The sequence below is a fragment of the Nelumbo lutea genome, chromosome 1 (assembly GCF_056320005.1).
Source record: "Nelumbo lutea isolate HS-2025 chromosome 1, American lotus-T2T, whole genome shotgun sequence".
Lineage (NCBI taxonomy): Eukaryota > Viridiplantae > Streptophyta > Magnoliopsida > Proteales > Nelumbonaceae > Nelumbo > Nelumbo lutea.
In genome coordinates this window covers 214,877,081-214,892,489 of record NC_142684.1, presented here as the reverse complement: position 1 = coordinate 214,892,489, position 15,409 = coordinate 214,877,081, and the positions used below count along the sequence as shown (strand labels likewise).

Sequence of the window (15,409 nt, the reverse complement as noted above, 5' to 3'; positions counted from 1 at the left end):
TCACCCGGAGAGCGGATAAAACCTAGATTAATTTTGATTCATTTGATGAGCATATATGGCTTTTCAAGCATGCAGATTTTAATTTGAATGCACCCAATAAAGTTGAGGCTCAATGCTTGAACTAAATATTAGTCTTTCTTACTTTTTTTCTACATTTTTAAAGTATTTTTATTTATTTTTAAGAATTAACCTTTGGTTCCATCTCTAGTAAATAAAGATCTGAAGCTTTCTTGCACTTGAAGATATTTATACATTTTCTCTTGATTTTCTTCTTCAACAGTACATGATGAAGACCTTGAATAACTAATGTCTCAGATGTATGGTTGAAGTTGAAATGTTTTTCTTTGCTTCTTTAAGTAATGCACACCTTTTGTGTTTCTGAGTCCTTTCTTCAAAGTTGAGAAGCATCATTTCTACTATGAGTAGGAGGGGGACAGGAGGGGTTTCCAGGGTCATGGCAATATCAGACCAACTCCAAAACTAAACTAAACCAGTTTTCAGTTTCAGCTTTTATGTTTATTTGTTGTCTCTGCAGCATATAGCCCACAGATATATATTGCTTGGGCCTTGGGTTTTGAATAAAAACTCTAACCATCTAGTAATAGCAGGACTATGGCGACCATGGTGAGCAGTAGAGATCAATCTAATGATGGTGATGCAATTAAGAGGAGGGGATGTAGGTGCAGCAAAGATGATTTCTTTCCGGAGGAGTCGTTTCGGAGCTGGGGGAGCTATGTCAAGGCACTACGTGAAACAGTTCCAAGACTCAAAAGCCGTGCCTTTGCTCGATCACTTGATGAAATCGAGCTGAACCAGGTAGGGGCCCGGAGCCAGAACGAGTTGAAGAAAAGCCTTTCATGGTGGGATCTAATTTGGTTCGGTGTGAGTGCTGTAATGGGTGCAGGGGTATTCGTACTTACAGGGCTTGAGGCAAGGAACGATGCTGGCCCTGCTGTTATCCTCTCCTTCGTGGTGTCTGGAATCTCTGCTATGCTTTCTGTGTTTTGCTACACCGAATTTGCTGTTGAGATCCCAGTGGCAGGAGGCTCATTTGCCTACCTAAGAGTGGAGCTCGGTGATTTTGCGGCCTTTATCGCAGCTGGAAACATTTTGTTGGAATATATTGTGGCTGGGGCCGGTGTGGCGCGCTCATGGACGTCTTACTTCGCGACTCTATGCAACCACAAGCCAGACGACTTCCGGATTGTGGTCTCTGGCTTCAACAAAAACTACAATCACCTGGACCCTATTTCAGTTGCCATCTCGGCCGCCGTTGGCGTTATGGCCGCTATCAGCATTAAGGGGTCTTCTCACTTCAACGTAGTGGCTTCAGTCATCCATATTGCCGTTCTCTTCCTCATTATTTCTGTTGGGCTTACCGAGGCCAACCTCGCTAATATCACCACCGATTTTGCCCCGTATGGAGTTCAAGGGGTGTTCAAAGCCTCGGCTGTGCTCTTCTTTGCTTACGTTGGGTTCGATGGTGTAGCAACATTGGGCGAGGAGACTAAGAAACCAGCCCGCGACATACCCATAGGCCTGGTCGGATCCATGTTGATCACTATAGTCCTTTACTGCATCCTTGCGGCCACACTGTGCCTCATGCAGCCATATACAACGATTGACGTCAATGCGCCATTCACGGTGGCATTCCAGGCCGTCGGCATGAACTGGGTCAAGTATATAGTTGCTTTGGGTGCATTGAAGGGTATGACCACTGTGTTACTGGCCAACATCATTGGTCAGGCGCGGTATTTCACTCACATCGGGCGGACTCACATGGCTCCACCATGGCTGGCTATCATCAACCAGAAGTTTAGGACGCCGGTGAATGCCACAGTAGTGATGACAATTGCCAATTCCATTGTGGGCTTCTTCACTGATCTTGATATCCTCTCAAACCTTCTCTCTATCTCTACCCTTTTCGTGTTTTCACTCGTCGCTGTCGCTCTTCTCGTCAGGCGATACTACGTGGCTGGTGAGACATCCACCCATGACCGAAGAATGTTGGTTGGGTTCCTGACGTTGATTCTGGCATCATCAATAGGGACAGCCGTATATTGGGCAGTCGATGATAAAGGATGGATTGGTTATAGTGTAACAGTGCCGATTTGGTTTTTGGCAACGTTAGGATTGAAGATTATGGTTAAGGAGGCAAAGAAGCCGAAGCTATGGGGGGTGCCTTTATTTCCCTGGTTGCCTTCAGCTACCATTGCTGTCCATATTTTCTTGTTGGGTTCGCTTGATGTGGCGTCTTATATGAGATTTATTGTTTGGACGCTTATCTTGGTCGTTTATTACTTGCTTGTCGGGCTTCATGCAACATACGATGTGGCTAGGGAGGGCGCAGGAGCTGCTAGTGCAGCAGCAATTTCCACGCCACATTCTGATTCCGCTGCCAATAGAGAGACCTGTGAAGCAGGATGAATATACGAATATGATCTTGGTTTTTTTTTTTTCTTTTCTTGTCATTCCTGAAGGGATAGGATATCCATCATATGGACGCGCAAAGATTGCAGAATAAGGGGTCGAATTTCAAAAATTTTTCTCTCCCTTCAACTGGGAGTCGTATTTCCTATTTAGAAAATCATATTTTCAAGGATCATTCTTGAACCATGAACTGAACCAAATCTGAACCAAAAGAAGTAGGAAGGGATTATACCTGATACAGAGAAACAGTATCTCCCAATGGAGGTGTTCACGCCCAAGGAAGGATCCAAAATCTGCTCCCACTGAAGATGACGCAATGCAGGGTGGAGCAGAATCAGCAGTGTTCTTCCAAAAGAACTTGACCCTTTGCAAGAATCAACTGGATGGCTTGTGAATACAGCTCCAACTAATATTTTCTCCAAAAGATTGGTATCAAGATCGAATCTTGATTACTCCTGTAGAGAGGAGGAGATCGAACTACTGGAGGTGGCGGCTGCAGGAAGGAGGCGGCAAGAGAGTATTCGCAGGGTGCAGAATTCTCTCTTCTTGTGATCTCAGCTCTGAAGACAAGAGTGTGTATTGCATGTCTAAAGGCTGCCGCCCCCTCCTCCTTTTATAATCTTAAAGGGATCAGCTCCTAATCCCATTAGGAGTTGGTGATCCAAATCATATTTGGATTAGAAGTCCCTTTAAGTGATAAGGGATAACCCTTATCTTATCTGCAGATTAGATCAACCATCTCCTAATCTAATTAGGATGCTTCCAGATCTAAATCTTATTTAGATCTTGGACTCTCTAAGTGGATAGGTTTTGGGCCCAATCCTATCAGTTGATCCATATCAGAATTCGCCCCTTTAAGTGACTAGTCAAACTAGCTCAGTTTGAAATGGGCTTAAGGCACATTTAAGGTTATGTATTCACTTAGCCTTCCAAACTGCTGCCCACTTGGGCTTCCTTGTATGGCGTGGGACCCAAACATTGATCTACACATCAGCCACATGGGTTCGGCCCAGCCTTTGTTACAAGGCCTGGCCGAATACACTGTTATGGACAGTGCACCCCTGAAACCCATCAAATGGGTTCTATGGGCCCATCACTTACCCTAAGTGCTCCTTGGGCCAAGCCACCTTGTAACACCTAGGAACTGTGGGCAGATGCAAGATTAGCCCATTTGGTATTATCCTCAATGGCCTTACACTTAACCTCTCAGCCCATAATGATCACACACTGCCCGACAAGAGAGGACCTCTCCCTCGGCTGCAAGGAACAATGTTGCACTCTCTGATTATATGGATCCCGGGAATTAAAACTTTTTGCAAATCATTTCGAAACCATAATATATATACTTTCATATCTCATATAAAATATATTTTGCAAAACAAATCTCAACGATTGAAATCGGCTGCCGGTAGTCTTGGTTTCCATTAGTGAGAGTGCATCCCCGATCATTACCTTTGTCCGACAAAGGGGCTGATCCTGTCACTATGGTCACCCACTCAGATGAATTTTCAGACTGTCCCAACATACCCAGGTTTTGACCCCCGCTAAGGATCCCACTGATTGGTATATCAAAGATAGCCCAATATGACACCTAGTGCAGTATCATAATCGAGTCTAGGGGTCGGGTGTAACTTTTCAGTTTTGCCCATCAATCTCCAAGGTCTAGGGCAATACTAGAAATCTGGTCTAGTTCATAGATTAAATTAATTCTACATTGTATGTGCCTAGGGTCTCACCCTGGCAGCAAAGACAGGCCACCCCAACCGACTTGGTGGCACCATAGTGTCAATCTTGGCAGGATAGGTCTCCCTAGACCGACCCACTAGTTGTGCACATTCTAAACTAACAAGAGTCTCATTAAGTGTCTAGTTTAAGGGTATTACACAGAAACATACCAAGGGAACATGAATCAAATATGCACTTTTATTCATTTACAATAAATTCATAAAGTACATCATTTTTTATTGAAGCTAAGGGCATACAAAACTGTCTAACAATTCCTTCTTTATAGTTATTTTACTAGAGTATACTTAACCTTAATTGAGCCATTGAAGTTAGTCCTTGTTGTCCTTGTAGGAAAAAGAATACTAGATGAACTAATATTGCTTATTGATTGTTCAGGTGGAGCCCATAAAATTCCATGGGAAAGCCCTCCCAAATGGTTACTTTGATCAAAATCAATATTTTCCAAATTTTTATTCATATCAACCCCTGTTCCAAATTCTTCCAATCTCTTTTGAAAAATTGATTTATTTTTCAAATTTACCCTTCATATCAATCACTTAAAGGTAACCTTTCATATCAATCACTCAAAGGTAAAACAGCCTCATTCTAGCTACGCATAGGTATTTTGGGCATTTTTGTGTCTCTTGTTAAAGGATTTTAACAAAAGGGATCTATTTGCAATTGTATTAGAAAGTTAAAGGGAGATGGTTGCAACTACCAACCTTAAGGAGAGGTTTCAGCAATGGTGAGAAGCTTCAAGGAGGTTTCAGCAATTTATCCTAAGATAAATAAACAAACAAACCAATAAATAAATCATTTTCATGCAGTTGTATGCTGCATCGTGCATGCAATTAGGGCAGGTTCAAATTGAGCATTTGTTAAAATTTAAATGGACCTGTGTCCATAGCTTGGGCCCAGTTAGGGATATCCCTAATTTTATAATAGAAATAAAACAAAAAAAATATTGGCAATATTTTGCTAAGGTTGTGTTTGGTGCCATTTCACTTCTACTTGCAATGTTTTAGGTTGGTCAATACAAATTTTATGAGAATATATATTTTTCCCACCACAAATGCTTTGAATTAGCAATACAAAATTTGGTACCATTGTTGTTTAATCAAGAAACATCAAATTTGGTGTTTCTATCATTAATGCCAACACCCAATCAAATGCTTATATTTTTTAATGCATGCAAGTGGTTATTAAGTGTGATGTGACAAGACAATTTCTCAAAAATTTGTATTGACCAACCTAAAACATTGCAAGTAGAAGTGGCAATGATACCAAATACAACCCAATTTTATTGGTATGTTTGAAAATGTTGGAATTAGCATTATGTTGTGTTTGAAAATGCAAGTAGAAGTGGCAAAGAATGCACCCAATCCTTTATACTTAACTAGCAGGGACCTGTGATGCATGGGATTTATTAAGCGAAACCAAGCACTAGAAAGTGTCATTTACTAAAATACCCCTTATAGTTTCATGGATTTACTAAAATCTACCCGATAGTTAGCATTTTACTAAAACACCACTTACAATTTGCAATGGAGTTGATCAATCTTCCATTACATGACAATGTTGACCCTAATGTTCATTTAAATAAATACCAATTTTGCCCTTAAGACACAGGCAACTACTCTACTGGCTATATTTGGTCAATTTTGTTTTTTGTACAAAAAAGTATTAAAGGTAATTTTGGAATAAAAAAATCATGGGCCTAATAGCAAAACAAACACTCCTTAATAAAAAGTTGGTTAAGTAAATAAGTTGTAAAATATATGGGATATTTTATTAAAATGAAAACTATAAGGTATGTTTAAATAAATATGTAAAACTATAAGGTGTGTTCTAATAATGACCCTAATAGAAACACATAAGAGTATACAATTGTTTTATATTTTCAACTTTTTAAATAATTAATAATTATTCATATTTTATATACTACTTTAATAAATTTTTATAATACAAAAATAACAATAATTAATTGCAATTAGGTTTATTCATCAAACTGATGAAACAAACCAACCCAATCAACTCGACCCAAGTTGGCCGGTTTTCTAGTATTTTAAGCTAGCTTTGGTTCAATATTTTCCCAATTCGACCAAGTTGGATTAGTTTTACTTTGGCCATTTGTAAACCGACCAAAATCGAATGACCTAACCATGGATATATTAATATTTTATATTTTAAATATAATTTTTAATATAGGAAAGTGGAAAATTTCCCATATATCTGTCTAAAATGTTTTATATCATAAATATAATTTTTAAATTTATTTTTTAATAATTACACTATAATTTTTAAGTTTAAATCATTTGAACCAACTGACCAAACCAAAAAATAGACCCAAACTGAGACAACTTGAGTGGGTCGGTTTTCATAAAAGGTCAGTCGGTTTTAGCTAACCAACTCCTCAACCTGACCAAGTCAATTTGGTTAGCCAAATAGCCTACGGCTGAACCAAACCAACTCATGAACACTCAATAATTTCTGTTGAATTAATAGTCTCATCTTTAATAAATAACAATAGTTTAATCTCCAATAATTATTGAAAATTTAAAGCGAAAATACAAAATTATTGAAAATATATTGATAATGAAAATAATACAATAATTACAATATTTTAAAAAAATACAGTAAGTACTAAAAATATATTAACTTAGTCAATAAATAGTATAATTTCAAATAACAGTTTAATCACTAATAAATATTAATCAATAAGTTATAGAAAAAACACAATAAATACAATAAGTACAATAAATTAAATTTAAAAATGTCAATAATAGTAGTTTAATCCCCAATAATTATTGAAAGTTTTCTGTTAAATAACAAAACAAAATAAATTTATACAAAATCAATGAAAATACATTTATCACTAGAAACAATAAATATATACTGAAATATGAAAAAATTAATTTTAGTATATATAATTATAATAAATATAGATTAAGAGTTTAAAATTATTATTAATAAATATTAATTTTTTTGAAACTCATTTTCTCAAATTATTACTTGATATAAGTGAAATTAGTTATTTATGATATTATGTAAGAATATTAAATTATTATTATTTTCAATATTATGTTATAATTATTTTTCTACTTTTCAGATTTTTTTTGAAATTTATTACATAATTTCTTTATTTTAACTATTTAAAATCTACTTATGTTAAATATTTTTTATTTAAAATATTTAGTTATTTAAATACTTAAATAATATACAAGATATTTAAATTTTAAGATATTAATTATTTATTGAATTTAACTTTCCTTTAAATCATAATTTATACAATTATTACATAATTTCATTATTAATTTTGTAATATATTAAATTATTATTAATTACAATATTTTTTAATTTATTATAGAATTTTGTTATTTTAACTATTTAAAATCTAGTAATGATAAATATTTAAATAATCTATAAAATATTTAAATTTTTTATTATTTGAATTTTATTTATTTAAAATTTTGTTAGAATATTTAAATAATTCTTAATTTTATAATCCAAACTTTTCTAGATAGATATAGAAAAAGTAGGGGAGAGGATAAATAGGAATTAGAGATAATTTCGGAGAGAAATTGATAGCTATAATTATATAACCCTAGCAAGTGCACTAGTTTTCAAATAGTATAAAGATATCATTCTCACGAGGATTTAACAAAATAAGTATTAGAACTATAACTTCCCTCAATTATTTGAACAACCGAATTCTAACAATAGGAACTACTGAAAAGACAGAAAAAGAAAGAATAAAAACAAAGGCAATTAATGACAAAACTTGAAACGATCTAGTTGGAAGCGCTAGGACTATTGGTCCACCTAACCATTCCAATGCATATCAATTTATTATATTAACCAAGATAAGTTATTATTTTCATAAGCTAAAGTTTTTCCAAATTTATTTAATATTCCCTCTCGGGATATATCAAATCTACCTCCATCAAGTAACCCTTCGATCTCTCGACTAGAGTTTTCCTGATAGAGATGTGGTAAGTTCTATGAAAAACCTGTGTCATCAGATGAACCATGTATATATATTCCTTTATACCATTCAATTCACACTATGAATTTTTTAATCCACTATATGAATTCCTCTCTCGATTCATTCATATAAACCAAATCAATTAAGAGGTGATCAAGCTCCTAATCGCATTATGCATAATAACTCATAGACAATATGAAAATAACAATCTTGGATAAATCAGATTAAAAATCAATCAATTGTCGTGGTTAGGCTTTCCACAGCCCTAGCTACAAATAAATTAATTCATGATAAAGGAAATAAAACAAACAAGGGGTAAGAAAGAACTTATGATGTCGCCCTTGAAGCTGAGATCTATGAGCTTGTCTTCTCCTTGCCGCTGCCTTCCTCTTTTTCTCCTTCTTGCTTTGCTTCTAAGATGGATTGATTGATGCTAAAACTAGTCCCCCCCCTCCCCCCCTTTCTATATGTCTAGGAGGAGGGGTTGTTTCCAACTCCTTTTAGGAGTTCATTCCCAAAAATAGAAAGTCCTAATTAGTTTTGATCTAATCCTATCCTATCTCTTATCTACTAATTTCAATCTTCTTTATCTTTCTAAGATTACTTTTGAAATTTAAATCTGATAAGACTTTTTATTCTTGAATTCGAGTTGGGCTTTTTAATAAATTGGGCTACTATAAGGCTTTTCTACGAATTGAGCTTCAGCTGTGAGCTGGGCTTTTCTACAAATTTGCTTAAACTTTGGGCCCAATTCTGACCTCGATGCAGACCTAATTTTCAAAATCCAAAATATGAAGGTTGTGGAGTTCTCCCTTATCTTTCCAAATTCATCTTAAATCATCTCAATGGAGTCCGGATGGGAGAGTTATGCCCAAATTACTAAGTGGTGCCGAAACTGTGCAAAATTACCTGATTAGCCTTGTTTTTCTCCTGATGCCTTCTTTTATGCCCTGAATCGAAATACAAGAATAATGAGTGTACTTAAGTACTAATTAAGTGTAAAATAATGAATATTAATGGATAAAAATATGATAAAAATATGACAACGGCGCCAAAAACTTGATAGCTATAATTATATAACCCTGACAAGTGCACTAGTTATCAAGTAGTATAAAGATATCGTTCCCATGAGGATTTAACAAAATAAGTATTAGAACTATAACTTCCCTCAATTATTTGAACAACCGAATTCTAACAATAGGAACTACTAAAAAGATAGAAAAAGAATGAATAAAAACAAAGGCAATTAATGACAAAACTTGCAACGATCTAGTTGGAAGCGCTAGGACTATTGGTCCACCTAACCATTCCAATGGATATCAATTTATTAGATTAACCAAGATAAGTTATTATTTTCATAAGCTGAAGTTTTTTCAAATTTATTTAATATTCCCTCTCAGAATATATCAAATCTACCTCTATCAAGTAACCCTTCGATCTCTCGACTAGAGTTCTCCTGATAGAGATGTAGTAAGTTCTATGAAAAACCTGTGTCATCAGATGAATCATGTATATATATTCCTATATACCATTCAATTCACACTATGAATTTTTTAGTCCACTATATGAATTCCTCTCTCGATTCATTCATATAAACCAAATAAATTAAGAGGTGATCAAACTCCTAATCGCATTATGCATAATAACTCATAGACAATATGAAAATAACAATCTTGGATAAATCAGAATAAAAATCAATCCATTGTCATGGTTAGGCTTTCCACAGCCCTAACTACAAATAAATTAATTCATGATAAAGGAAATAAAACAAACAGGTGGTAAGAAAGAACTCATGATGTTGCCCTTGAAGCTGAGATCTATGAGCTTGTCTTCTCCTTGCCGCCGCCTTTCTCTTTTTCTCCTTCTTGCTTTGCTTCCAAGATGGATTGATTGATGCTAAAGCTAGTCTCCCCCCCCCCCCCTTTATATAGGTATAGGAGGAGGGGCTGTTTCCAACTCCTTTTAGGAGTTCATTCCCAAAAATAGAAAGTCCTAATTAGTTTTGATCTAATCCTATCCTATCTCTTATCTATTAATCTCAATCTTCTTTATCGGATTATATTTGAAATTTAAATCTAATAAGACTTTTTATTCTTGAATTCGAGTTGGGCTTTTTAATAAATTGGGCTGCTACAAGGCTTTTCTACGAATTGGGCTTCAGTTGTGAGTTGGGCTTCTCTACAAATTTGATTCAACTTTGGGCCCGATTTTGACCTCGATGCAGACCTAATTTTCAAAATCCAAAATATGAAGGTTGTGGAGTTCTCCCTTATCTTTTCAAATTCATCTTAAATCATCTCAATGGAGTCCGGATGGGAGAGTTATGCCCAAATTACTAAGTGGTGCCGAAACTGTGCAAAATTACCAGATTAGCCTTGTTTTTCTCCTGACGCCTTCTTTTATGCCCTGAATCGAAATACAAGAGTAATGAGTTCAATTAAGTGTAAAAGAATGGAAATTTAGGGATAAAAATATGGTAATTTTTATTCACATTAGATCTCCTCACACTTAAGCATTGCCCGTCCTCAGGCAAGACAAAATAAAACAAGAACAAACTAACTATTCTACCGATTTTTTTTTAAACTCAATTCTCCATCATCTTTCTCCACAAATATTCTAGGTTAACTATTGCAAACCATTAAATTAACACAACCAAATCATACACAACTCATTCATCAGTCAATCCAATTTTTGCTACTGCAAACCAGGTGGTAAATCAGGGAAAACCTCTCTTTTATTTCCTCTTTTTTTTTCTTTTTATCGGGATTGAGTGCATTGTACTCTCCATCTCACTTTTGGATCACTCGGCTAGTAGGTGCATTTTATGCTCTGTCCTACTGTTGAATTTGCTGGCTAGTAGGTGCATTTTATGCTCCATCCTACTATTGAATTATTTGGTTGGTAAGTGCATTTTATGCTCCATCCTACCAATTATAGCAATGGTAAAACAATTACCCCATTTTCTTAAACCTGAATTTAGGACTAGCTTAACTGGAAATGGATTCAGATAAGTCATGTACTCCTTGATCGTACCTCATTATTAGGTTCACAAGAATTTTCCTAGAACATTGTTTCAATTGATTTCAAAAGAGTTGAGGTTTTGATTTTTTTTTGTAGCAAGTGCACTAGTTTTCAAGTAGTATAAAGATATCGTTCCCACGAGGATTTAACAAAATAAGTATTAGAACTATAGCTTCCCTCAATTATTTGAACAATCGAATTCTAACAATAGGAACTACTGAAAAGATAGAAAAAGAAAGAATAAAAACAAAGGCATTAATGACAAAACTTGCAACTCTCTAGTTGGAAGCGCTAGGAGTATTGGTCCACCTAACCCTTCCAATGGATATCGATTCATTAGATTAACCAAGATAAGTTATTATTTTCATAAGCTGAAGTTTTTCCAAATTTATTTAATATTCCCTCTCAAGATATATCAAATTTAGCTCTATCAAGTAACCCTTCAATCTCTCGACTAGAATTCTCGTGATAGAGATGCAGCAAGTTCTATGAAAAACCTATGTCATCAGATGAATCATGTATATATATATTCCTATATACCATTCAATTCACACTATGAATTTTTTAGTCCACTATGAATTCCTCTCTCGATTCATCCATATAAACCAAATCAATTAAGAGGTGATCAAGCTCCTAATTGCATTATGCATAATAACTCATAGACAATATGAAAATAACAATCTTGGATAAATCAGAATAAAAATCAATCCATTGTCATGGTTAGGCTTTCCACAGCCCTAGCTACGAATAAATTAATTCATAATAAAGGAAATAAAACAAACAAGGGTTAAGAAAGAACTCATGATGTCGCCCTTGAAGCTAAGATCTATGAGCTTGTCTTCTCCTTGCCGCTGCCTTCTTCTTTTCTCCTTCTTGCTTTGCTTCCAAGATGGATTGATTGATGCTAAAGCTAGTCCGCCCCCCCTTTATATAGGTCTAGGAGGAGGGGTTGTTTCCAATTCCTTTTAGGAGTTCATTCCCAAAAATAAAAGGTCCTAATTAGTTTTGATCTAATCCTATCCTATCTCTTATCTAGTAATCTCAATCTCCTTTATCTTTCTAGGATTATATTTGAAATTTAAATCTGATAAGACTCTTTATTCTTGAATTCGAGTTGGGCTTCTTTAATAAATTGGGCTGCTACAAGCCTTTTCTGCGAATTGGGCTTTAGTTGTGAGCTGGGCTTCTCTACGAATTTGCTTCGAATTTGGGCCCGATTTTGACCTCGATTCAGACCGAATCTATCAAACCCAAAATATGAAAGTTGTGGAGTTCTCCCTTATCTTTTCAATGCATCTTGAATCATCTCAATCGGAGTTCGGATGGAAGAGTTATGCCCAGATGACTAAGCGGCGCCGAAACTGTGCAAAATTACCCGATTAACCTTGTTTTTCTCCTGACGCCTTCTTTTATGCCCTGAATCGAAATACAAGAACAATGAGTCCAATTAAGTACTAATTAAGTGTAAAAGACTATATATTTAGGGATAAAATTATGATAATTTTTATTCTCATCAAATCCCCCCATACTTAAACATTTACCTGTCCTCAGGCAAGAAAAAATAAAACAAGAACAAACTAACTATCCTACCGATTTTTTTTTAAACTCAACTCTCCTTCATCTTTATCTACAAATATTCTAGGTTAACTATAAATCCCCCCATACTTAAACTTTTCCCATCCTCGGGCAAGACAAAATAAAACAAGAACAAACTAACTATCCTACCAATTTTTTTTAAAACTCAACTCTCCTTCATCTTTCTTCGCAAATATTCTAGGTTAACTAATGCAAACCATTAAATTAATACAACCAAGTCATACACGACTCATTCATCAGTCAATCCAATTTTTGTTACTGCAAACCAGGTAGTAAATCAGGGAAAACCTCTCTTTTATTTTCTCTTTTTTTTTTCTTTTTATCGGGAGTGAGTGCATTTTATGCCCCGCCTCACTTTTGGATCACTCGGCTAGTATGTGCATTTTATACTCCGTCCTATTGTTGAATTTGTTGGCTAATAGATGCATTTTATGCTCCATCCTACTATTGAATTTTCTAGCTAGTAGGTGCATTTTATGCTCCATCCTACTATTGAATTTCTTGGTTGGTAGGTGCATTTTATGCTCCATCCTACCAATTGTAGCAATGGTAAAACAACTACCCCATTTACTTAACCTGAATTTAGGACTACTTTAACTAAAAATGGCTTCAGATAAGTCACGTACTCCTTGATCGTACCTCATTACTAGGTTCACAAGAATTTTCCTAGAACATTGTTTCAATTGATTTCAAAAGAGTTGAGATTTAGATTTTTTTTTTGAACTGAAATAAAATCCTATACTCCCCCCCCCCCGCCCCACTTAGTCTACATATTGCCTTCAATGTAAGGTAAAAAGAAAAGGTGGAAATAACTTAACTATAAAAACAAGAAGAGAAAAAAAAAAGAAAAACAAACTTCCCTGTTTTTAATCATAAACTAGATCCTCAAGGCTTTGTAGTTGCAACTTCCAATGTTTTCCCCTCTCATCCATCATGGGTGGGTTTAAATCTGGAACAAGGGCCTGCACAATGGATGGGAGGAATTTTGTGTGAGCTGGAGGTGTTTCAATGGAAGGTCGCAATTGCTTGGTAGAGGTCGGTCCATCCAATGGTAAAAATTTTCTTTGTCTTGGCTTGCACTCTTCTTGACCGGCCTCTAAATAGTTCAAAACCTCCTTAACTTCTTCATCCAAGACCTGCACATTTTTACAATAATTAATATTGCAACGTTCTAAAGGATCATCTGTATTGACTTTAGCTGCCCAAACATCAATGCGATCAATTACATATATTTCATGTTCAATTGTGTTGGGATACTTCATGGTTTTAAATAATTTAAATACTACTTCTTCACCATTGATTCTAAGAGTAAGTGAACATTTCTATACATCAATTAAAGCATTACTAGTAGCAAGAAAAGGTCTCCCTAAAATCAAGGGCATTGTCCTATCTTCCTCCATATCCAACACAATGAAATCAGCAGGAATAATAAAATTGCCCACTTTGACTAAAACATCTTCTACTATTCCCCTAGGATATTTAATGCTTCTATCAGCTAATTGTAGGGTAATAGTAGTAGATGTTCGTTCATGCAATCCAAGTTTTTCAAAAATAGAATATGGCATTAGATTTATACTGGAACCTAAATCGCATAAGGCTTTAGGCATAGAAAAACTTTCTGGATCCTTAAGCTTTGGGGGAAATTTATTTTGGAGAATGGATGAGCACTCTTCATTTAATTTCACCATCTCGCATTCCTCCCATTTACTTTTATTTGACATCACCTTCTTCAAGAATTTGGTGTATTTTGGCATCTGCGACAATACATCAGGAAGAGGGATGTTAATATGTATTTTTCTAAACACTTCTAAAAACTTCTCAAATTGTTTATCCAAGTTAGCTTTCAAAACTCTTCTAGGGTAGGGGAGAGGGAGTTTAATAGCATCTAAATTCAGTTTAGGTGTACTCCCTTTGGTCTCTTTTTGTGAATCGGCCACTTCAACTTTCTGATCATCATTATGGGTCTCGCCAATAGTCTTTCCACTTCTTAAAGCAATGGCATTCATTTGCTCCCTTGGGTTCTTCTCAGTATTGCTAGGCAATTGTCCCTCTCTTCTCTCTAACAACATGCTCACGATCTGCCCCACTTGAACTTCTAAGTTCTTAATAGATGCCTCTTGATTCAAGAATATCTTTTCATGATTTGGAACTTTGCTTCAGCAGTATTAATGAACTTAGAAATCAGGTCTTCCAAGTTTCCCTTTTCTTGTGGGGGCAGCTGTTGTTGAAATCTCATGGGTGCTTTTTGTTGGTTGTTGTTCCATGAAAAGTTCGGATGACTCCTTGAAATTCGGCTTGTCATCATGAGAAATAAAATTAGCACTTTCATGTGAAGCAAAAGGATTACCTACCGGACAGTCAGAATTAATATGTCCTCATTAGCCACAAAGATCACATGGATTACTAGATGACACATTTATTGCTGCAACACTAAGATTGTCTAGTTTTTTATTCAAACTAGCAAGTTGAGCAGATAAAGCTGCAAAAGAATCTATATGGTGTACTCCTTTTTTGATCAGTTCGGTCATTATTCCATTGGTAGCTATTTGATACCATTTCCTCATGATTGTGCCACCTGCAGTTGCATCAATAATAGAGCGATTAGATGGAGTAATACCGTTATAAAAAGTTTGAATTTGACGCCAAACTGGT

At 35.4% G+C, this 15,409-nt stretch overlaps 1 pseudogene; it reads left to right on the top strand.

Moving 5' to 3' along the window:
* The first annotated feature begins 612 nt into the window (after nt 1–612).
* Nucleotides 613–2,616, top strand: LOC148880913 (cationic amino acid transporter 1 pseudogene; annotated as a pseudogene).
* The last annotated feature ends 12,793 nt before the right edge of the window (nt 2,617–15,409 follow it).